The following is a 24,279-nucleotide window of genomic DNA, read 5'->3' on the forward strand; positions in this document are numbered from 1 at the left end:
AAGCCAGTGCTTTGCCTCACTGTGTTTCCCCCCCCACCAGGGAGGGAGTAATCGGCGAATGCCGTGGTGGGGGGCACATGGGGACGGATCCAGGAATGTTTTTAAAGGATTCTTCACTATGGGGAGGTAGGGCTAATGGTGGAGGTCTGCGCTCTCTGAGTGCTTTTCTAGTTTTAAATGAATTTCAGTTTGAAATAATTAGCTACATTTTACACCTTCAAGCCCATTTCTCATAAAGGTTTATTTTTACATGAAATTTCTGTTGTCTTTCATAAACACCGTCAGTATCCAGGTTGTCTTCTCCAGCAGAGGTAAATCTTTAATATGACTTCACTCAGGCGTGTTGCACAGCAAACATAGAGAGAAACCATGAATTAGAAATGCCGTGTCCCCCTTCTCTCTCTCTTTCTCTCTCTCTCTCCCTCTGTTTCCCATTCGGTCTAATTAGCCTTGTTAGCAGCTGTTGAAAAGAGCTCATAATCCTCTTAAAACTAAACTCGCCACAGAAAGGCGTTGTGGGGCTCGATGGCGACCCGCAGGAGACCCTACCTCGCACGCCCGCTCCCTCCCGCTCTCCATTGAGTCGTCAGCGGGTCTTTGCGTTGTCATGGTGACCCCGCCCGGCAGCCCACCAATCACAGCATCACCCCCCCCTTCCTCTGTGATTGACAGGATGTGGTGGTAGCTCGTGGAAACAGGTTGTTGGAGCAGGGGATGATGTATTCGTCTGGGGAGGGGAGGAGTGTTTTTATTGTTTTTGTTTTTTTTGTTCTCGGAGCCTTTGACTTGTGACCGGGACGAGAACGACTTAATCTGTTCACAATTCAACAAGTTCTCATGAAGGATGGCCTCGGCTTATTCTGCAGGAAAAACACAAAGAATCAATGCCTAACAATCCAGACCAGTCCTGCTCTCAAAAAAGTTGGGACGCTGTGTAAAATGTAAATAAAAACAGAAGTCAGTGATTGTCAGATTTCACTTTTATCCACAGTAGAACATAAACAGCATATCAGACGTTAAACTGAGACATTTTACCATTTTATAAATATGAGCTCATTTTGAATTTGATGGCAGCAACGCATCTCAAAAAAGTTGGGACAGGGCCATGTTTACCATCGTGTAGCATCCCCTCTTCTATTAACACTGTAAACATCTGGGAAGTGAGGAGACCAGTTGATGGAGTTTGGGGAGAGGAATGTTGCCCCATTCTTGTCTGATGTCCAAATGTTTTCTGTTGTTGAAAGGTCTGGACTTCAGGCAGACCAGTTCAGGGCCCAGACTCTTCTCCTGTGAAGCCATGCTGTTGTGAGAGGCCTGTCAGAGGCCCTAGATTTGTCCCTCTCTGCTTGCTGTATTATCCACATTGATTTTGTCCATCTGTAGAGTGTCAGCGGCGCGATGCGTTCAGGGTCAGACAAAAACAAGACAGATGGATTTGGAGGAGTATTGATTTTCTCATGAGAGCGTAAAAACAAACCTCCTCTGGCCCGGCGGTGGAGCCGGGACCGTGGGCGGGTGTTTACAGTAGATTAGGCCGTCAGCGGCTGATTGTTTCCTGTAAATTAATCTGGAGCTTTGGGTCAAGTGGCACGAGTGAGGCGTTCCTGAGACGGGCCAGTACAGACGAGAGGACGCTTCCTGGACAGAACAGAGATGTGGACTGAGGAAAGGATTGTTTTACTGGAGCTTTTATTTTGGTGGAGTTAATGCGGAGGCGAAGAGAAGACCACAGTGAGTCTATAAAAGTTTTTACCGTTACAGATAGATTAAAGCTGCGTGTTCCTGCATTTTAAAATAAAATAAAATTTTAAGCATTTAAGGTAAATAATATTTCTGTATCGTTTTTAGACTTTTGTGTCCTTTTTCTTATTTTTCTCCGTCCTTTAAAACTTTTTTTCTTGAACATGAATTAAACCTCCTCAGGGCACAAAAATGAAACATCAGAGGTCTGTACGATGAAGCTGGATTTTCTCTTATCGAGATAACTTCAGGATTAACCCTGGATTTTCTATACGACGACACTGGTTCGCTTCTTACCGGGATAAATCACCGCAGTAACTTATGCTGAACGGCTAACCTGCTCCAGAGCAGGTTATGTTCTGGATACGAGATCAGCGAGTATAAAAGCACCGCCTCCTGACCAATCAGTTCTCTTGGAAAATGGCCCGCCCATCCTTAGAAGATCCTGGTTGGTGCACAGGTTGTGAGAAGAGCGCTTAGGAGAGAAAGAATATTTAGGGATAGATGCGATCCTTTCGATTTACCCAATGACATCCTCTACAAAAGGTATAGATCAGTGATACTCAACCTGTGGTTCTGGAGCCACATTTGGCCCTTTTGTGAATATTTGTGGCTCACTTATGTCTTAATTTCAAATATTATTCCCCCCAAAAACCATTAAAAAGAGAAACTTTGACTTCAGAAATTATCCATTGCAAGTCACATTAATCTGTTTGTTTCCCACAATTATACAGTTTGCTTTAATTGTCAACCAATTTCCCCCTTTTTTGCCACTTGTAACCTAAATTTACTGCTTTAAGCCCACTTTGGACACTTCTTTTTGCCACTTTCATCCTGTTGTTGGTAATTTTTCACCAGTTTTTGCCTATTTCATCCTGCTTTTTGCAAATGTTTGCTCTTTTTGGTGTCCCCCCCCCCCACCACCACTTTTCACTCATTTAAGCTGCATTTTGCCATTAAATGCCATTTATTTCCCCTATTTTTGCCACTTTTTGCCCATTTCCTCCATCTTCTCTGCTGCGTTTTTCCTGTTTTAGTCACCTTTCACTAATTTTTGCCATGTTTTTGCCTCCTTTTGCTCATTTTTTGCCACATTTATCTCATGTCTTTGTCACCTCTCACCCATTGTTGCAACTTTTTGCCAGTTTCCCCATCTTTTCTGTTCCTTTTTGCCTGTTTTGGTCACTTTTCACTCATTTTTGTTATGTTTCTGCTACTTTTTGATCATTTGTGTCAACTTTTTCTCATTTTTTGGCCTTTTTCACCCATATTTGTCACATTTTTGGCACTTTTTGCTCATTTTCCATCTTTTTTGCTGCCTTTTTCCTGTTTTAGTCACCTTTCACTAATTTTTGCCATGTTTTTGCCTCTTTTTGATCATTTTTTGCCACATTTATCTCATGTCTTTGTCACTTCTCACCCATTGTTGCCACTTTTTGCCCATTTTTCCCACCCTTTTACTGATTTCTGCCACTTTTTGCCACCTTTAACTTATTTTAATTGCCACTTTTCACCATTTAGACTGTGGCTCTTGCAAATGTGTTTTTTGTAGTAATTTTTGTAGAAAAAACTTTCGCAGCCTCAACACTCAAGTAGTTCACATAATACAGAAACATTTGCAGTGCACTAACATTTCACATTCAGTTTGTTCATTATCAATATGTCTTGTCTCAATTTCCATAATTTATATCATAATCATTTTAAATCATAATTTGATAGTCCACATATACAAAGAGGCCCACACAACACTGTTGTCATAGTTGAACTTTATTCAAGTCTTTTTAACTGTGCATTGACTAATGTGAACCCTAAATGCTTCTGCAGATGACATGTTACTATCAAATGATGGCCACCAGCCTTGTGGCTAAGTGGCCAGGGTCCGTTCATGACTCCCGGATCTTCAGGGAGTCTGCACTGTCGCAGAAACTTGAGCAGGGTATGACAACTGTACATTTAATATTCTAATCATGTTCATAAACTGTATTTTGTGGTACTAATCAAGGTGAGGAATTAATATTACAACACAAAATTGGCTGAGGAAGCTCCGCCCCAAACATCTGTGCCATAATACTGAAACTGAGTGATCAGAGTGCTGTCAGTTGATATTGTCCGATGAATTAATATTGTATAATCTGATGAAATTACACATTAACAGAGTCGGCAGTTCTCTGCCAGCATTCCTTCCTGGCTTTTGCAGCGGTGACAGTGTTGCTTCTGGCCTGGATGATTGCTTTAAACTCCTCATATTTTTGAAGACTGTTTGTCTGTTCCTCCATTGAGAATACGCTGCTCTGCAGGGTTTCTCCATGTTTGTGACTGGTCAGACGCTGCAAACACCACCCCTTTTATGTGAGTGCACACTGATCCACACTGGAAAACCCTGGCTGCAGTTATCGAGTTGATAACCAGCTTTGTCGTACAGCTGATCCAGATTGTGAATGTCTTGATTAATCAATCCAGCTAATGGAGAGATTCCCTGGCCTTGTCGGTCCAGCTTTGTCGTACAGGCCTCTGGTGTATTTTTTCTAGAAATAAAATAAACTTTAACTATTCAGTTAAAAAATGGAAAATTGACAGTGAAGATGAGTAAACAGAGAAGATAAACCTGTAGAAAATGTTTGATAAGCTTTGTTAGATTTATTGTCTCAATTTTTAGTCACATGTAGTCGGGTTCAGGTCCAGAGAGGTTCATGTGGAGAACCAGGAGGATTCCTGGTGGGCTGGGCTAGTATTTGTGCCGTGGTGGCCGTGTGTGAGGTGAACAGCTGCTCAGTGCTCACAACTCTTTCCTGCATCTCCCTCTCTCCCCCTCTATCTACCGTTTCCTGACAGCCAATCAGGATGCTTGGTTTATTTGGTTCCGTAATAACCTTCGTTCCTTAAAAACAGTTCATCCCTCCACCCCAAGAATCTCAAGGTCATTATAAATCTACAGAAGTGGATGATGATGCTGCTGGAACGCTGAAAACTGTAGAGGCAGATACTAGACGGTAACACATCACACAGCATTTAACATGCAGGCCACCGTCCAAGTTTATGAGGGAATTCAGTGAACTGTTAGGCCAACACCTTTCATTTGACTGATCGGATGGTTGGTCGGTTTGCTCTTATCCGACCAAAATTCCTGTTCTTTGGTTGGTCACGCGCGTGCATGGGAGAACGCAACAGCTAAGTGTGCATCTGACTGACAGGAGGGAGAGAGGAGCAATGCTGGGCGATCCAGGCAGAGAGGCACACGAAGTGAAGCAGAACATGCTCTATTCTGATTGGTTCACAGCAGTTAGTCTGTAAATAACTCGGAAACAACAGGTCTTAAACTATACACCAAGATGCAGGCTTTCTGTAGGCGACTGCTGAGTGTCTCTGCTGGGTCCTCTGTCAGGACCCTGACTCCTCTGAGCTGTTTAATTCCCCGGTCAGTAAATACGGGGTATAATATTCCCTGAAATTTTGCATGAGTCCTGCAATCTCATGCTGGAATTTAGGCCTTGTTTAGCTAGCCTGGACTTCAGATGAACAAAACTTGTGTTTAAAGACTCCTTTAGCAGGCAGACCAGCTGCAAACCTTTGACAGCAGCCCTGACACAGGGAGAAAGGAGGCAGGGTCCTTCAGTCCATCAGTGGTTAGGTCGGCTTTGGTCTCATCATAAAATCATAAAAAAGGCTGTTTACCGTCACAGACTCTTCTGTCACATGACTTTTTTTCACCGGCTCTTGTGGCGGGTAAGTTGAGCATTTGGCTGGTGGGTGCTAATTTCCCACCCTGCACCACACACTCCAGGGGGCGCCAGCGAGAGCCCTGAACACTTTGAATGAAGCCCAATATGTGAAGGTACACCTTCTATCTGCCTCAAGTGTGACAAATAAGAAATTAGGAAGGGGTAAACAGCTCTGCAGATGCACTAAATCTGTCTTTTTTAATTTTACATATTTTTTTTAGATTTTCTTATGACAACGGTATCAGAATGCCATTTCTCTTCAGTTTGGTTGAACCTGAATATAAACCTGTTTTTTGCAGATTCATAGAAGTTTGGAGTGTTTCCCGTTTTACCTACATTACCCTCTGAAGACAGCACACATGTCATTTGAAGAATCGGTAAAAATCCAAGTTTCCTGTCAGTCGCTGCACCGTGCATCACCTTCCAGTTCTTCCTCTTCACATTAGAAAGCAGGAACAGCTGCTGCCTGCTTTTGATCGCACAACCTGAATCTGATAACGCCCACAGAGCTGCTCACTTTATGCAGATGTGGCTCTACCCGGACCCAGAGAGGCAGAATTTAAGGCCCATTAACATTCATGAAAACGCCGTCCCAACGCTCCCACGCACATTGGCTCTGACATCAAACTTTTCTCTCTCTGCAGCCTCCTGGAGAAGCCCCGGCTCTGGAGGGGAGGCTCCGTCCTCAGGAAGTTAATTATCCGACGTCGTTGAATGCATTTCATCCCACGGTGAGTCACGCTGTTCGTTTCTTTCTCCCCGTGTGTGGTCGGTCTACGGCGGCCGCCCTGCAGACTTTCACTTCCACACATTAAAGGCATTAATTGGTCCACTTCTGATTTCATCGTCCACACCTGTCTGTGTCTGCAGAGATGCTGCTGCTGATACGTTCAGTCCTGAGTGTTGCTGAGTGGTAGATGTTCATGGATAGACGGTTAATCTGCTTTTAAATGACCCTAGATCAACAGTAAAGACTGTCAAATGAAAGATAAGGGTTAATCTGAGAGCAGGGCTTTATTAGAGGAACAAGGCCAGAGGTCAAAGGTCAGAAACGCAGTAACATGACTGCGTTAAACCGTGTCACTGTGAAGATGGGTACAGGAAGTGATTTCTGTGCTGGTACAGCTGTGCCTACCATTTTCTGACCATTGCTGTAGAATCTCCATTTACAACATTTAATAAGTCTGACAGTTTGAAGGTAACCTCTGCTCCATCCTAGGCCTTAATGTTACACCCAGGCGTGGCTCAAACGGAGCCTAAGTCCAGCTGGTGTGCAGGGTAGAACTTTAGGTCAGTCCCTAGTTGGGTGTAAGGCCACGACCAGGCATAAGACCAGCTGCTGCACTCGGTCCCTGGGTCTAAATTGTTGAAAAACACATTTGCGAGAGCCACAATCTAAGAGGTGAAAAGTGGCAACTAAAATAAGTTAAAGGTGGCAAAAGTGGTCAAAAAGCAGCAAACACTGGGAGAAACGTGACAACAAAGGGCAGAAAGTGGCAAAAATGGGTGGGAAGTGACAAAAATAAATGTTAAAGATGGCAAAAAATAGTCAAAAGTGGCAAAAAACAGGAAAAAAGGAGGAGAAATGGGCAAAAATCAGAAAAAATGTGGAAAAATGGGAATTAAGAAGCATTTAACTGTAAAGGACAGCTTTAATGGGTGAGGAGTGGCGAAAAATCGGCAAAAAATTGCAAAAAGCAGGATAAAAGTGTCAAAAATGGGTGAAAAGTGATAAAAAGAAGAGGCAAAAATTGGCTAAAAGCGGCAAAATGGGGAGATAAAGTGGCAAAGAAAGGCAGAAAGTGGCAAAAATGGGAGTGAAGTGGGAAAAAATGAATAACAGTTGGCAAATATGGTCAAAAAGTGGCAAAACCATGGCAAAAAATGAGAGAAAAGTGATTAAAATGGGCAAAAATCAGCCAAAAGGTAGGGAAATAGGTGAAAAGCATCAAAGAGTGCCAAAATGGGAAAGAGGAGGCATTAAATTGCAAAAAGCGGCTTAAATGGGCGAAAAGTGACAAAAAGAAGTGGCAAAAATTGGCCAAAAATGGCAAAATGGGGAGATAAAGTGGCAAAGGCAGAAAGTGGCAGAAATGTGTGTGAAGTGGCAAACAATTAGGTACAGGTGGCAAAAATGGTTGAAAAGTGGCAAAACTATGGCTAAAAATGAGTGAAAGTGATTAAAATGGGCAAAAAGGTGAGAAAACGGGAAATAAGCTGCATTTAACTGTAAAAGGCAGAGAAGTGGGTGAGAAGTGGCAAAAATAGTCAAAGGAGGAAACACATTTCAAAATGCAGGATTAAAGTGTCAAAAATGGGTGAAAAGTAACAAAAAGAAGTGGTAAAAATTGGCTAACAGTGGCCAAAAAAGGGCAGAAAGTGGCAAAAATGGGTGAGAAGTGGGAAAGAATGAGTTAGTGGTGGCAAAAATAGGCAAAAATCAGACAAAAGGAGGAGAAATGGGCAACAATCAGAAAAGATGTGGAAAATGGGAATTAAGTAGCATTTAACTGTAAAGGGTAGCTTTAATGGGTGAGGAGTGGTGAAAACGGGCAAAAAATTGCAAAAAGCAGGATAAAAGTGTCAAAATGAAGTGGCAAAAAGGCTAAAAGCAGTAAAAATGGATTAAAAGCAGCAAAAAATTGCACATGGGGCAATGGTAATATACAGACAAAAACTAGAGGTTGGCCATTAAGTTTGACAGTTGAAGCTTCCTTTGTAAGTGTGGGAAACAAAGTGATTAATATGACGTGCAATGGATGATTTCTGAGGTTCCTTTTTAAGCTTTTCTGGGGGAAAAAGATTTCAAATTAAGACATAAAAGAGCCACAAATCATCACAAAAGAGCCACGCGTTGAGTATCACTGGTCTGAAGTCTTCAGGAGCGGAGGCAGACCACGTTTATACATGAGGCTACTGCTTCATGAAGGTGAGGCTGCACCCATTTAGCATGAACTTTGTGAAAAGGTCAACGGCACAGCTTTGATGCTCCTCTTAAGCTGCAGGCCTATCGCCCCAAATACGCCCCGTCACACAGACACTGAGCTCAGTGTATGTATATGGGAAAAAAAAAACCATTCCATGCAAACTGGCCTTATAGCATTAAGCCTCTAATGATGAGGGCAGTAGCAGCACGGCATGAAGAGAGTAAAGATCAGCCTACTGTCTGTCAGAGCTGATGGAAGTGTGCTGCAGTTTGTATGACACTCAGACTTTCCAGAGATCAGGGAACAGTTTCACCTTTGTGACTTTAAAATAAATTGTATGTAATTATATGTTGGTAAATATTGCTTTGACTTTGCTTTAATTAGGCCATAACTCGGAGCTAAATCTGTCTCAGACTCTCAGCTGCTTTTTTATCCATATGTGGGGCTGGGGGATTAAGAAAAGAGTCCAAAACAGGGCTCTAGTTTTTATAATCCTCAAGACTCTTACACAGTACTGTGCAAAACCTTTAGGCATGTTTGGACCAAAGCTTGAGGCTGAAGTAAGGTGTGGATATGGTGGGTAAGCTTACCTGGGGGCACTATGGGGCAGGGAGGAGGATTGACACAACCCTGGTCAGAGTCTGGGTGTCCTTGTATATTACTAGGTGCATGGGAAAAAAGGATCTGATGAAAAAGGAAAGTGTATACCTTATGGTGGTGTAAGGGGTGGATTAAGTGAGTAAGCCCAGCCCGAGGTACCATCCAGGCGGGTAGAAGAGTTGACAAGAGCCACTGGTCTGTCAGAAGGACATGAAACCACTGTTGGTCTCCTGGCGTATTACCAGGAGTGAAAAGGCCCGGACAGCAGAGATGCTATTGAGCTTGACCTTGGCTGCTGCATGACACGTGTCGATGCGTGTTGAGCTCGACTCTGGAGGTGCAACACCTCCCTGTCATAGTAGTTTTAAGACTATTTTGCAAAAATACAGCATTAAAAATGTGTTTTGAAAGGGAGTTTGGAAACTGTTCTCTGCAGGAATGAGAGGATAAGGAGGAACATTTAGACTCTTAGACTCTAAAACAACAACCTCTCTTCTCAGGCCTTAATGCTAACATCCACTTCTCACATCCTTGAACCAAACTCATCATCACAAGGATTTAGAGAAGCTTTGCTCGGGGAAAACCAGCAGATCCTGGATTGCTTTAGACGCCGAGCTGTGTCGGCTCTAAATCCACGGGTAAACATGCAGCACTTTGATTTTAAACCCCGTGTGGCTTCAGTCATTGTCTTGCACTAACCTGCATCCTTTATTTTCCAAAGTGAATTTAATTTGGCAAAAAATCTGCAGAGGAATCTGAGCCCAGCCCAAGTCAAGCAGAGAGGAGAAGTGGGTGGTTTGATTCAGCCGTTCGTCCTTCAGACTCACAGGAGACGATTTAACGGCCGCATTCCATTCAAGTGTGGCAATGCCTGGTTACTGCTGTTGTTTGTGGTAGTCCTGCCATAACAGGCTGCTTTTTGGGCCATAATAAGGGTTATTGTTCAGTGACTGGGGGTTGGATCGTGGAAATATTGGGATGGGTATTTAGACTGAATCTATATCTCGGTTCAGTTTGGGTGAATTTGACCGATGCCAAGGCTCTGCTCCATGAATGTGGCTTTAAGTTGCAAGATGGATGATAAGCATGGATGAGTCCTAACAGTAGTGACCTATACAAGTTTTTGAAACATTCCATCCTTTCCTTTGAAAATGTCCTCCCGTAAAGTTTTTGGAAACATTCAACCCTTGCTTTTGAAGGTGATGCTACTCTCTAAAGTTTTTGAAACATTTCATCCATGCCTTTGATAGTGTCATCCTGTAAAGTTTTTCAAACATTCCATCCTTGCCATTGAAAATGGTGCATTTATTTCGTCATGTTGCCACACGACAAATGGGCAACATGGCCAAACCTGGTGTTCAGCATGGACGATTCAGGAGTGGTTACAATGAAGTCCGAGACCACTCTCCCTTGAAAATGATGACATCCTCTAAGTTTCTTTAACCATTCCATCCTTGCCTTTAAAGATGTCCTCATGTAAAGTTTTTGAAAAATTCCATCCTTCCCTTTGAAGTTGATATAATCCTTAAATACCTATAAAACATTCTGTCCTTGCATTTAAAGATGATGCAATCCTCTAAACTTTTTTTTTTAAAAACATTCCATCCTTGCCTTTGAGAATGATGCCATGCTACAAGGTTTTAAAACATTCCATCCTTGCCGTTGAAAAGGATCTGTGCATTTATGTTTTTTAAACATATCAACTTGCCTTTGACGATTTCATCCTTAAATGTCTATAAAACGTTTCGTTCTTGCTTGTGATGTCATCCTCGAAGTTTTTTTTTGTTACATTCCATCCTCGCCTTTAAACATGTCACGCTTTAAAGTTTTTAAAACATTCCATCCTGTCCTTTGAAGATGATATAATCCTTAAATGCCTATAAAACATTTTGTCCTTGTCTTTGGAGATGATGCAGTCCTCTAAACTTTTTAAAGAAACATTCCATCCTTGCCTTTGAGTAGATGCCATCCTTCAGGGTTTTAGAACATTTCATCCATGCCTTTGAAAATGTCATCCTGTAAAGTTTTTAAAAAATTCCATCCTTGCTGTTGAAAATTATGCATTCATTTATGCTTTATAAACATTCCATCTTTGCCTTTGAAGATGAGGCCATCCTGTAAAGTTTTTCAAACATTCCATCTTTGCCGTTGAGAATAATCTATTCATTTGTTTTTTAGACATTCCATCCTTGCCTTTGAAGATGATGTCATCCTTAAATGTCTATAAAACATTCTGTCTTTGCCTTTAAAAATGTCATCCTGTAAAGTTTTTAAACATTCCATCCTTGCCTTTTACATGCAGGCCAGTCTGAGCCCTAGTTGTCATGTCAATCTAATCAGTACTCCACAAAGATTATTTCATTTATTTTATGTCAGGGTTTCCATTCATAGCACGTTTACAAAACAATCAGAGAGTAAAGCTGTTAAAGAGGCTCGGCTAGCCTCTGATCTCAGTCCCAGACTCCTCTAGACTCTGGTCTCAGTCCTACACTCTTCTAGACTTTGGTCTCAGTCCTAGACTCCTCTGTACTCTGGTCTCAGTCCTAGACTCCTCCATACTCTGGTCTCAGTCCTAGACTTCTCTAGATTCTGGTTTCAGTCCTAGACTCCTCTAGATTCTGGTCTCAGTCCTAGACTCCTCTAGACTCTGGTCTCAGTCCTACACTCTTCTAGACTTTGGTCTCAGTCCTAGACTCCTCTGTACTCTGGTCTCAGTCCTAGACTCCTCTAGACTCTGGTCTCAGTCCTAGACTTCTCTAGATTCTGGTTTCAGTCCTAGACTCCTCTAGACTCTGGTCTCAGTCCTACACTCCTCTAGACTCTGGTCTCTCTTCATCCGTCTAGACCTGTAGTAGGGGGTCTGCAGGACTAAGTCATTTGTGATACTGATCACTAGCTTGTGGTAAGAGTCTCTTTTTTTGTGAAGTGTGGGAATCATGTCCAGTGGATGTAAAATGTTCTGATACCTTTAGCTTGCCGGTCTTAAAGGTGTATATCTGAACATCAGAGTATCAATGATGAACAGTTGGAGAGATGGAGACGGTGCGTTGGTATTTTTTATTTAAAGGTGTGAGAAGGTAAAGCCGGGCTCAGAGGCAGATGGATCTGTTTGTTTGTGATGGTTTCTGCTAAAGTTTCTCAGATCGGTGCTGGGTTCTGTGTCGGTACGTTTCTGTTGGTGGGATGTAGCTGTGCGTCAGCGTTGGTGTATGTGTGAGTCAGAGGTATTGATTAAAGAGCGAGCTGGCTGGCTGCAGTTTATTAATATTTGAAGCTGACTCCTAATGGAGGTCTTTGAAGCTGAGCGTTTTGAAGTACTCTGACATGGATCTGAAACCCCATCAGGACCAGAAACACTTTAAAAAAAACGCTCAGAAATTCTCACCCAAATATATTCTCATAAAAACATGTGCTGTGCTGTATAGATGACGTTAATTCAGAGGTAAAGAACATCAATTCTCAGCTGGTGTAGCTAAGCCTGTCTAGACTGTTGATGACGTTAGACGAGCATCGAACATGAAAATCAGAAACATTTGAGCTGATCAGGGCTACTTTAAGTCATGTTATGTAACGTAGCATCACGTCATTGAAATCGAAACTGTGAGGCAATAGCACAGATCGCTGGCTAATGAAGAACTTTTACAGGAGAAGGACCATGAGAGAGGACTTTCTCTGTTGCTGGTCCAAAAGTGTGGACTTCTCTACATGAAAACATCTGTTTCTTACCTCTGTAAACATAATTCAGTTCAGCTGCATACATGCTCAGAAACAGTGTGTGTGTAATACTGCTAATGCTTCAGATATCAACTCCCATCATCCTCTGCAACAGAATTTTAGCATTACTATGTAAGCTAATATATGTTAGCTTTAGGAGGCGTAGCTACATCTAACATGACTACACTAGCTATGTAGTTAACATTAATATCTAAGCCAACATAGCTTTAGAAGATGAAGCTAAATCTAACATAGCTACACTAGATATGTAGTAAACATTACTATGTAAGCCAATGTAGCTACTGTAGCTGTGAGAAACCTAGCCAAATCTAACATAGCTACACTAGATATGTAGTTAACATTAATATGTAAGCCAATGTAGCTACTGTAGCTGTGAGAAACCTAGCCAAATCTAACATAGCTACACTAGATATGTAGTTAACATTAATATGTAAGCCAATGTAGCTACGGTAGCTTTAAGAAACCTAGCCAAATCTAACATAGCTACACTAGATATGTAGTTAACATGACTAGATTCAGTCAATGTAGCTACAGTAGCTTTAGGAAACATAACTTAATCTAACATAGCTACACTAGATATGTAGTTAACATTACTAGATAAGCCAATGTAGCTACTCTAGCTGTGAGAAACCTAGCCAAATCTAACATAGCTACACTAGATATGCAGTTAATATTACTAGGTAAGCCAATGTAGCTACTGTAGCTGTGAGAAACCTAGCCAAATCTAACATAGCTACACTAGATATGCAGTTAATATTACTAGGTAAGCCAATGTAGCTACTCTAGCTGTGAGAAACCTAGCCAAATCTAACATAGCTACACTAGATATGCAGTTAATATTACTAGGTAAGCCAATGTAGCTACTCTAGCTGTGAGAAACCTAGCCAAATCTAACATAGCTACAATAGATATGTAGTTAACATTACTATGTAAGCCAATGTAGCTACTCTAGATTTGAGAAACCTAGCCAAATCTAACATAGCTACACTAGATATGTAGTTAACAATACTTGGTTCAGCCAATGTAGCTAAGGTAGCTTTAGGAAACATATCTTAATCTAACATAGCTACACTGGATATGTAGTTAACATTAATATGTAAGCCAATGTAGCTACGGTAGCTTTAAGAAACCTAGCCAAATCTAACATAGCTACACTAGATATGTAGTTAACATGACTAGATTCAGTCAATGTAGCTACAGTAGCTTTAGGAAACATAACTAAATCTAACATAGCTACACTAGATATGTAGTTAACATGACTAGATTCAGTCAATGTAGCTACAGTAGCTTTAGGAAACATAACTAAATCTAACATAGCTACACTAGATATGTAGTAAACATTACTATGTAAGCCAATGTAGCTACTGTAGCTGTGAGAAACCTAGCCAAATCTAACATAGCTACACTAGATATGTAGTTAACATTAATATGTAAGCCAATGTAGCTACTCTAGCTGTGAGAAACTGAGCCAAATCTAACATAGCTACACTAGATATGAAGTTAACATTACTAGGTAAGCCAATGTAGCTACTCTAGCTGTGAGAAACCTAGCCAAATCTAACATAGCTACAGTAGATATGTAGTTAATATTACTAGATTCAGCCAATGTAGCTACAGTAGCTTTAGGAAACCTAGCCAAATCTAACATAGCTACAATAGATATGTAGTTAACATTACTATGTAAGCCAATGTAGCTACTCTAGATTTGAGAAACCTAGCCAATTCTAACATAGCTACACTAGATATGAAGTTAACATTACTAGGTTCAGCCAATGTAGCTACGGTAGCTTTAAGAAACCTAGCCAAATCTAACATAGCTACAGTAGATATGTAGTTAATATTACTAGATTCAGCCAATGTAGCTACAGTAGCTTTAGGAAACCTAGCCAAATCTAACATAGCTACAATAGATATGTAGTTAACATTACTATGTAAGCCAAAGTAGCTACTCTAGATTTGAGAAACCTAGCCAATTCTAACATAGCTACACTAGATATGTAGTTAACATTACTTGGTTCAGCCAATGTAGCTACAGTAGCCTTAGGAAACATAATTAAATCTTACATAGCTACACTAGATATGTAGTTAACATTACTTGGTTCAGCCAGTGTAGCTAAGGTAGCTTTAGGAAACATATCTTAATCTAACATAGCTACACTGGATATGTAGTTAACATTTAAGCCAATGTAGCTACTCCACCTTTGAGAAACATAGCTAAATCTAACATAGCTGCACTTGCTATGTCATTAACGTTTCTTTCTAGGTCAATTTAGCTTTGTTAGCTTTATGAAAAGTGGATAATCTAACTTAGCTACACTGGATATGTAGTTACCATTACCACATAAGATGGTGTAGCTAGCTTAGTTTTAGCTTCAGCAATGTGAGCCATTGCAAACATGGCTATTGCTAATGTAGCTCAATTAAATGAATAGGTCATGTAGGTTATGTAGCAAAGCAGGCTTTAGCAAATGTATCATAAGCTAATATAGCTAAGATAGCTTTGTAAGCATTAGCTTAATTAGCTATGTAGTGAATAAAATATGAGTTCATGAGATTTTGAAAAAAACTTTGAAAGGTGTAATTTTTGCAGCTACATTACCTACATAGTCTACATAGCTGATATACCATCATTAGCTTTAGCCTTAGCTACATTAGCTGCTTTAGGCTTTCGTGTTTTCATGGAGAGCAAGCTGACTGTTTAGTCAGCTTTATTAAACATGTTGTAGTAAGGTCGTACAGGTCAGGTTTTTGACTTTTAACAATACTAACCCTTACCTGAGCCCTCGCCCTAATCCGAACCAATCCTTTTTTTTTTTTTTTTTTTTAGATTTTGTTCTGACAGAGGCGGGGTCTATCAGTAGTGGTCTGCAAGAGAGGGTGTCTGAGATCTGCGGTCTGTGAATTTAACCGTGATAATGCCTATTTAAGTGCACAAAAACCCTGTTATGTAAAAACAAAAACAAAATTATAATTGAAATATTTTTTATATACTACATTCAAATTAGATTTCCTTGAAGGGCATTATCACAGCCTTGAATATTTACATAATGAGCAGCTAATTTTATGCATTATTTATTATTTTCAATTTTAAGGTTTTAATAAATCATTACACTAGTGTCCCTGAAGGAAACCAGGAAAAAATTATGTAATATATCTTTTGCCCAAACATTGAAAAGCTGGCGATAAAAAGGAAAACTTAAAATTTAGAACGATGACTCCAGAATAAAAGCCTCAAATCCTAAATTGCATTACTTGAGGATTAAAAATAGTGATTTTTATGGGACATTTTTGGTCAAAAACAGTCTGAGTGTATGCAAGAAAGTCTAGAGATTATTATTGATCCGTTACAGATCCTGGTATTAAAATGAAAAAAAAAATGTCTTCCAAAGTGTTTGTTGTTAGCATTAAAGCTAACAAGAAAAGGCTGCAAAATAGGCTAAATACTCTCTTTACCTGGTATAATCATAACTGGAACTGAATTAAACACCCAGCATTATTGTGCATCCCTACTTTAGAACCATCAGATCTTCTCTGACTTTATTCTGAAGGAGGAATGAGGCCTAAAATCAGTGTGATAATCTTGTGCTGCTTCAGCTTAGACAAACTGTATTCAAAACACTTAATTCATGACTTTTAATCACACAACAGCAGGGAAAGTGCTGCAGTCTCGCTCATTTCTGTGCTCTAATGAATTTTTCCTCTCATATCTGATGTTATTTTTGTCCTTGTGCTGCTGTAACACCTCCGTCTGTCCTCTGGGGATCGATAAAGTTTTATCTCATCTCATCCTGACGACACTCAGAGCTGCAGATTTCACACTTAAATCATGTGGAAGCTAATTTCTGAGTTAAAGCGAGAAAAGATAAAAGACAGGAGGACCCACTGGATGTATTTGGCTCCTATAAGATCCAGTGTGAGCTCTGAGCCGTGGTGAGTATTCAGACCCAGCACACGCGTGTGGACAGGTGTGTTAGCGTCTCTTTAGCTGCTCTCTTTAATTGTTCAACCTTTGATCCTCTCTCTCCGCTTGCCTCCATCCGCCGCCGTATTGATAAGGATGCTCCCGGCGGGGGCCATTACTGCTGACTCTCTCCCTCCTGCTGTGCCGGTCCATTTCAGCCTCTTCAGGTTCTGGCAGGAGAAAAAGCATCTCATCTATTATTGAACGCTGCAGAAACCGTCCTCAGACATACGGGGAATAAGGTGAGCCGACAGGTAGACGGACCGCCAGCTGACAGGAGGGATGGAGACAGAAGACAGCAGCAATTACTGCAAAAACATTTACGAGCATGTAAACAGCTCCAAAAATGCATCAGTTGATCAGTAAATAGAATGTAAATGATTTTACAATGCTAAATCATTAATTAGAAGAGAGAAAGGCCTCATGATTGGCTACAACACATGCTGCAGGTGTTTGTTTTTCACCTCCAGCTACGTATTTTCAGCGCTGTGTGGGTTTATGTTTTTCTTTGGCGGGACCGGAGCGTCTACTCCGGCGTCAGGCCTTGACAGGTGTGCTCTGGGCTTTGGCTCACACACAGCCACATGGATTTATAGGTGCACATTCCTGTTGAGGTGTGTGTGGGATCCAGGTGAGTCAGCAGAGACGGGCGTGTCTGTGAACCTGGACTTGGTCCTTGTTACCTGTGCAGGCGTGTTGCTGACAGGCTGATCTTTGTGTGAAACCCCGATCGCTGGTTCTCTTTCAGGCTGACTTTAATACATCAACATCTCTTATTATCTGTTATTAGGGAGCTTTGTTTCATTCTCCATCCTGATTGGTCAATAAGGACCTGCTTCCTTAAAGCAGAGCTCTGCTTTGATAAACAAATTGTTTCTATGGGTGAGAAATCTTACCAGATCTCACAGCTACAGCCGATCGTATTGATCCTCAGACTGAGGCCCATTCATAAAATCTTCAGTGAGATCAGAGAGGCTGGAAAGAGAATTATAGAAGAACTGTTAGTGGGATTCATCGGTAACAACAAAACCCTAACAAGTACTTATTTCTGCTCTTATAACCTCATTCTTATAAAACCTCAATTCAAAAGAAGTTGGGACACTGTGTCAAATGTGCTTAAAAACAGAAATCAAAGATTGTCAAATCTCATAAAACCATATTTAATTCACAATAGAACAAACAACATATCAGATGTTAAAACTGAGACATTTTACCATTTCATGAAAAATATCAGCTCATTTTCAATTTGATGGCAGCAACGCATCTCAAAAAAATAGGGACAGGGTAAGGAGGAGCATTTTGCAACTAATGAGGTCAACTGGCAACAGGTCAGTTACATGACTGGGTATAAAAGGAGCATTTGGAGAGGCAGAGTCTCTCAGGAGTGAAGATCGGCAGAGGTTCACCAATCTGTGAAAAACTGAGACCAAAAATTGTTGAGCAATTTCAGAAAAATGTAGTGTAAATTTTAAAAGACTTGGAATTTTCCGCCGTCTACAGTCCATAATATCATCAGCAGATTCAGAGAGTCTGGAGAAATCTCTGAGAGCAAGGGACAAGACTGAAAGGGCCCTCAGGGGCCACTGAATTAAAAACAGGCATGATTCTGGACTGAAATCACTGCACGGGCTCAGGAACATTCCAGAAATCATTGTCTGTCAACACAGTTGGCCGTGCCATCCACCAACGACAGTTAAAGCTGGATCATGGAGAGAAGAAGCCATATGTGAACAGGATCCTTGAATGGCTATAAAACAACCCATCCTCTGCCTTTGCTGACGATGTCATCCTTTAATGGCTATAAAACAACCCGTCCTCAGCCTTTGATGATGATGTCATCCTTTAGTGGCTATTAAACATTCTGTCCTCTGCCTTTGATGATTATGTCATCCTTTAATGTCTTTAAAATATTTCGTCCTCTGCCTTTGATGATGATGTCATCCTTTAATGTCTATTAAACATCCTGTCCTCTGCCTTTGATGGTGATGTCATCCTTTAATGTCTTTAAAATATTTCGTCCTCTGCCTTTGATGATGATGTCATCCTTTAATGTCTATTAAACATCCTGTCCTCTGCCTTTGATGGTGATGTCATCCTTTAATGTCTTTAAAATATTTCGTCCTCTGCCTTTGATGATGATGTCATCCTTTAATGTCTATTAAACATCCTGTCCTCTGCCTTTGATGGTGATGTCATCCTTTAATGTCTTTAAAATATTTCGTCCTCTGCCTTTGATGGTGATGTCATCCTTTAATGTCTTTAAAATATTTCGTCCTCTGCCTTTGATGATGATGTCATCCTTTAATGTCTTTAAAATATTTCGTCCTCTGCCTTTGATGATGATGTCATCCTTTAATATCTTTAAAATATTTCGTCCTCTGCCTTTGATGATGATGTCATCCTTTAATATCTTTAAAATATTTCATCCTCTGCCTTTGATGATGATGTCGTCCTTTAATATCTATTAAACATAACAGACTAACTTCACTTCTTTCACGTTGATTCCTAACCACTTCCTGTCCCACATCTGACATTTGCACATCATCGGGGTCACATGATTCAACTCAACCTATTAATGTTATAGTTGTGTTTTAATGTTCAGGAGCACTACATCCCTCAGTCATTCATAATGGAACACATTTACCTGAAGTGGTGTAATTTCAGTAATCCTTCGGGTCTAATGGGAGGTGTTTAAAAATCCTGGAATTCCCCTCATAATCACGGGGATGTGACCAAATTCTGTTTGTTTGCGTCTGACTCTGAGTGGATCCAGGCTGCATTATTTATAAGCCTGTTTGGATGAGACGCTCACTGATGTGTTCTCTGTGTTTGTTCACATGCTGCTGTAATCCTCAGACATGAATGGGCTCTACTGACTGTTTACCGTCTGATGGAGGTCGTGTAACCACGTCTCAAACGTCCACATTTGTCTACATTTATATGGAAATCCTGCTTTGACTCCTAGAAACAGATTTAGCATTAGCATGTTAGCGCTGTGATGCTGTCACACTGTCTCTGCACCATGTGTCCGTCATTATGTTGATGGTGTGTTCGCTCACTGAACCCAAAACGCCACAGATAATGACCACAGCCAGGGGACCACAGCTCCCGCCAAAATAAAAGTCCTTCCAGGGTAGAGCTCAGGAGGGTTAAAGCTCCAGCTCTGGTTGATGTTATCAGAGAAGTTTGCAGCTGTCTGTGTCTTTGGGCCACATTTAATCAGGTTAGTTTAGGGCCTATAAAAAGGCAGTGAACTTTATCAGCTGCATTGCAAAAACGATTAACTCAACATTGAGAACGTTTATCAGCAGAGTTAATGGGCATTCAGTCCTGCAGATACCTGGAGCTGTCACATTACCACACAATGCTTGAACACTTGATTTAAACTGCCACTGAGGAAATGTTTAATCAGTTTACTAAGATGTACGACATTTTACGAGACAATACAAGCAACATAGGAAAGCTGTGGTCAACAAAGGAATGACAGCTTAAGCTGGTATGCACATAAAGTGTAGCTAATGAGGATTCACTGTGACAGCAGAGGGCGAAGGATCATACAACCTCAGATTTAGAGCACTTCATCCATGCAACAAAAGGAAAACAGCATTTGTTTCGATAGAAGACACCCAGTTTCACCCTCAGTTTCTCTGCAAGACAATCAATATGTTGATTAAAAGACAGATTTTCTTTTAGCAAAAAGCCAGGGCATCTATACATTTGATGACATTTGATTGCCTCATTGTTTAAGGTAAAAATCTGGGCACTCAAGACATGAAGGGCCGCCTGTAGTTTATTTGTTGCACCTTTAAAGGTAGGGCGATACATTTATCATTGTATCGTCTGCATAGAAATGAAACTTTGCATCAGTAACATTCATATGCAACTGTTTTATGTAGATAATAAAATCAGACCAACTATGGAGCTATTGGTACACCATTCTGAACATTTAAAAACTTAGCATCAACTTTGACACATTACCTCCTACTACAAAACCCGATATCAGCCAGCTTCTGTAATAGAACAGAGTGGTTAACGGTATCGACGGCCTTCGATAAATCTAGAGAAAGTGCAACACAATGTTCTTAACCCTCGCTCCCTTGTAATTTTAAGCATGGTTGAGGCCAGTATGTCCAGAAATCAGACATGCAGATAAGTGTTAAGTGTTTTAACTTTCACTGCTTCAGATCTCTTCCACAACTTAAACCCTGGCCACTAAAAAAAATTCAATGTTACACCCTTTTTTTGCCAGTTATTGTAGACTATGTCTATGACTTGGATTCATCCATGCTAAACAGATGAGTATATCAGAGGGAAAATCACGCCAGTTTTACCATACTTTTCTCGAGCCTCCTCTACCAAATCTTATGTGAGTGAATGCATTTGTTAATGTTAGGTTTATTTTATGTACAGGCATAAAAAAATCAGAGGATATATGTAGGATATGAATCACAAATACATGCATTTCCACCTCTAACCAAAATGTGACCGTGATTACGCTCATTACGCGAATATATAAATTTACTGCATATTTGAGATATGACATATTCTCTTCTATTGATCAAAAGGACCTGTGCATCCTCATGCATGTCCATCCACTTGCTATGAAGTGAGGGCAAAGTTGAAATTGTCCAAATGTCCCCCTTTCTTAGTCCCAGACTGCAGAACTCGGAAGTAGCATTTCCAACTGTAAACACCCAACTTACAGCATGTCCGGCTGTAAAGATAGACGCAGATTCACACCCGAGCACATGCGTAAGAGCACACAAACTTTTCCTTACACATGTAGCCCACTCTCAGACATCCATATCTAGTGGCACCAATTGTTTCATTTAATTCTGATGATGTTTAGTGGGTGAAATAGCACTTCAAACAGTCTGAGTCCATGGAAGAAATCCTGCATGCGCGTTGCTGAAGGGGTGAAAATGGTGCACTGGCACTATCTGCTGGATCACTGTGGAATGGTGAAATTTAGAGCCCTGGTGATCGAGTGACTCCATAGAAAAGGTTGCTGTATGTTGTTTTGGTGCCATAGACACACAGTCAACAAACGTGTTTTTAATGGAAGTCTGTTGTCCAGATTTTGGACAAACAAGGATGGAAGGAGCTATTTGGCATCAGTAGAGTTCTATGGGCAACACTTTTTAAAATTTTTTTTAATATGAAGAAAAATAATAACTCGGCCAAATTTGATGCCTCAATCTATAAAAATGTGACTATCAACTAAAAAAAATGATGATAAAAATGATGAATGTCCTCAAAATGGACACAGAATGATCCAAGGGTTAAGTTAAAAGCATTTATGATATCTTTTATGATCTCTGCTGCTGCAGTGACTGTACTTGCATAGTCCTGTGCAAAGGATTTAGGCATGTAAGGCGCTAAGGATTCATCACTGGGCCACAACCCGGGACGTGAGAGGGATGCCAAAACTGTGCAGGGGTAGCTTCATGAATGGGTTTCCATGGCCAAGCAGCTGCATGCAATTATCCTGTCAACAAGTCCAATGCCAAGTGTTGGATGGAGTGGCGTAAAGTACACCTACGCCAGACTGTGGAGAAGTGGAAACTAGTCTGGGTTTGGAGGATGCTGGGAGAACATTACCTGCCTGACTGAAGTCTGGTGGAGGAGGGATAATGGTATGGGGCTGTTTTTCAGGGTCTGGGCTAGACCCCGTATCTCCAGTGAAGGCCAATCTTAATTCTTCAGCAGACCAAGACGTCCTGGACAATGCTATGCTATGCTTCCAACACTGTGGCAACAGTTTGGGGAAGGCCCTTTTCTATTCTAGCATGACTGTAGCCCAGAGACCCAAGAGGAACAATAAAAGCATGGTTTGATGAGGAAGATACTGACTGGCTCTGACCTCGACCCCATCCAGCACCTTTGGGATGAACTCGAATGGCAGGAATTGCGAGCCAGGCTCTCTGGTTCAGCATCAGGGCCTGATCTCATAAATGCCCTACAGAATGAGTGGGTGGAAATTCTGACAGACACACTCCAAAATCTTGTGGAAAGCCTTCCAAGAAGAGTGGAGGCTGTTATAGCTGCGAAAGGGGGGGCAACTCGGCTGAATACTTTCGTCCATATAGTATGCATGCAGTTTTGACAGTGTAAGCCTTTATAGTTATTGAATGCTTCACTTGGATGAACTCTTTGACCATGTTTTTGGTACATCCATAGATATCTCTGAGTGTTTTTAAGCTTCTTACATTTTCCTCTGAGCTATTTTCTGACCCTGACCTCGCTGCTCTGATCTGATGATTTCCTTTGTGAAAATCTGTGTTAAAAAAGCACAAACCCTCCCCAACACCAGAGCAATCGTTCTATTCACGGACAGCCTTCAAGCCCTCAGAAAGTGACTTAAAATGTGTTAAAAGCCCGATGTTGTGTTGACATGAAAAGAGAGTTTGCGGGGTCAAACTGCTGTGAACGTGACGAAGACGGAGAGCTGAGAGACGACGGAGTCACACGGAGCCATAGTCGTCCTTCATGCGTGTCTAAACGGCTCCATTAGAGGCAGCCTAATGTTCGGACTGACTCACACTGCTTCCCTAAAGTATCGTTACACACACACTAACACACACACACATTCGAAGGTCAGATAGTGGACGGTTTAAGGCAGCCTTGTTACAGACTCAACAGTCGGAGATCAAACTGCTGATTTACTGAAAAACAAATGACTGTTAGCGTCACACTCTGAGTCATGTTGGGTATTTATCTGATCTTTGCTCACACTCACTGAACCAAAGCTGAACCGTCGTCCTCCTACAGAACTAATGGTGTCTCTAAGCGCCACGGTTCAGACCTTACTGTTCAGTTAAACTCTCAGTCAAATCTCATAACCCCATATTTTATTCACAAAAGAACTTTAAAAGCATATCAGACGTTCAACTAAGACATTTTACCATTTCAGGAAAAATATCAGCTCACTTTGAAGTGGATAGCTGCAGCACTTCTCAAAAAGGAAGGGACAGTGCCATGTTTGCTATTGGTGAAAGGTCTGGACTTCAGGCAGACCAGTTCAGGACCTGGACTCTCCTCCTGTGAAGCCATGCTGTTGTGATGGATGTGGTATGTGGTTTAGCATGGTCTTGCTGAAATAGTCAAGGCCTTCCCTGACAGAGACGTTGTCTGGATGGGAGCATATGTTGCTCTAAAAGCTCTCGGCTTTTCAGCATTGATAGTTCCTTTCCAGATGTTAGAGCTGCCCACGCCATAGGCACTAATGCAACCCCATACCATCAGAGATGCAGGCTTTAGACCTGAGCCAGGAGAACAAGCTGGATGCTCCCTCTCCTTTCCAGTCCACAGGACACAACATCTGTGGTTTCCTCTGACCACAGAACAGTTTTCCATGTTTCCTCAGTCCATGTTAAATGAGCTTTGGTCCAGAGAAGATGGCGGTGTTTTTGGATCCTGTTCACATATGGCTTCTTCTCTTCATGTTCCAGCTTTAACTGTTGTTGGTGGATGGCACGGCCAACTGTGTTGACAGACAATGATTTCTGGAATGTTCCTGAGCCCATGCAGTGATTTCAGTCCAGAATCATGCCTGTTTTTAATGCAGTGGCCCCTGAGGGCCCCTTCAGCCTCATCC

At 41.3% G+C, this 24,279-nt stretch overlaps 1 protein-coding gene across 1 annotated transcript in view; it reads left to right on the forward strand.

Annotated features, from left to right (window-relative positions):
- The first annotated feature begins 6,127 nt into the window (after positions 1–6,127).
- Positions 6,128–24,279, forward strand: part of sulf2b (sulfatase 2b) — a 213,639-nt gene continuing 195,487 nt past the window's right edge. The window contains exon 1 of the mRNA XM_041799371.1: positions 6,128–6,190. The gene's annotated coding sequence lies outside the window, so the exon portion shown is untranslated. The remainder of the gene's footprint in view (positions 6,191–24,279) is intronic.

Source organism: Cheilinus undulatus, linkage group 11 (assembly GCF_018320785.1).
Source record: "Cheilinus undulatus linkage group 11, ASM1832078v1, whole genome shotgun sequence".
In the NCBI taxonomy this organism is placed as follows: domain Eukaryota; kingdom Metazoa; phylum Chordata; class Actinopteri; order Labriformes; family Labridae; genus Cheilinus; species Cheilinus undulatus.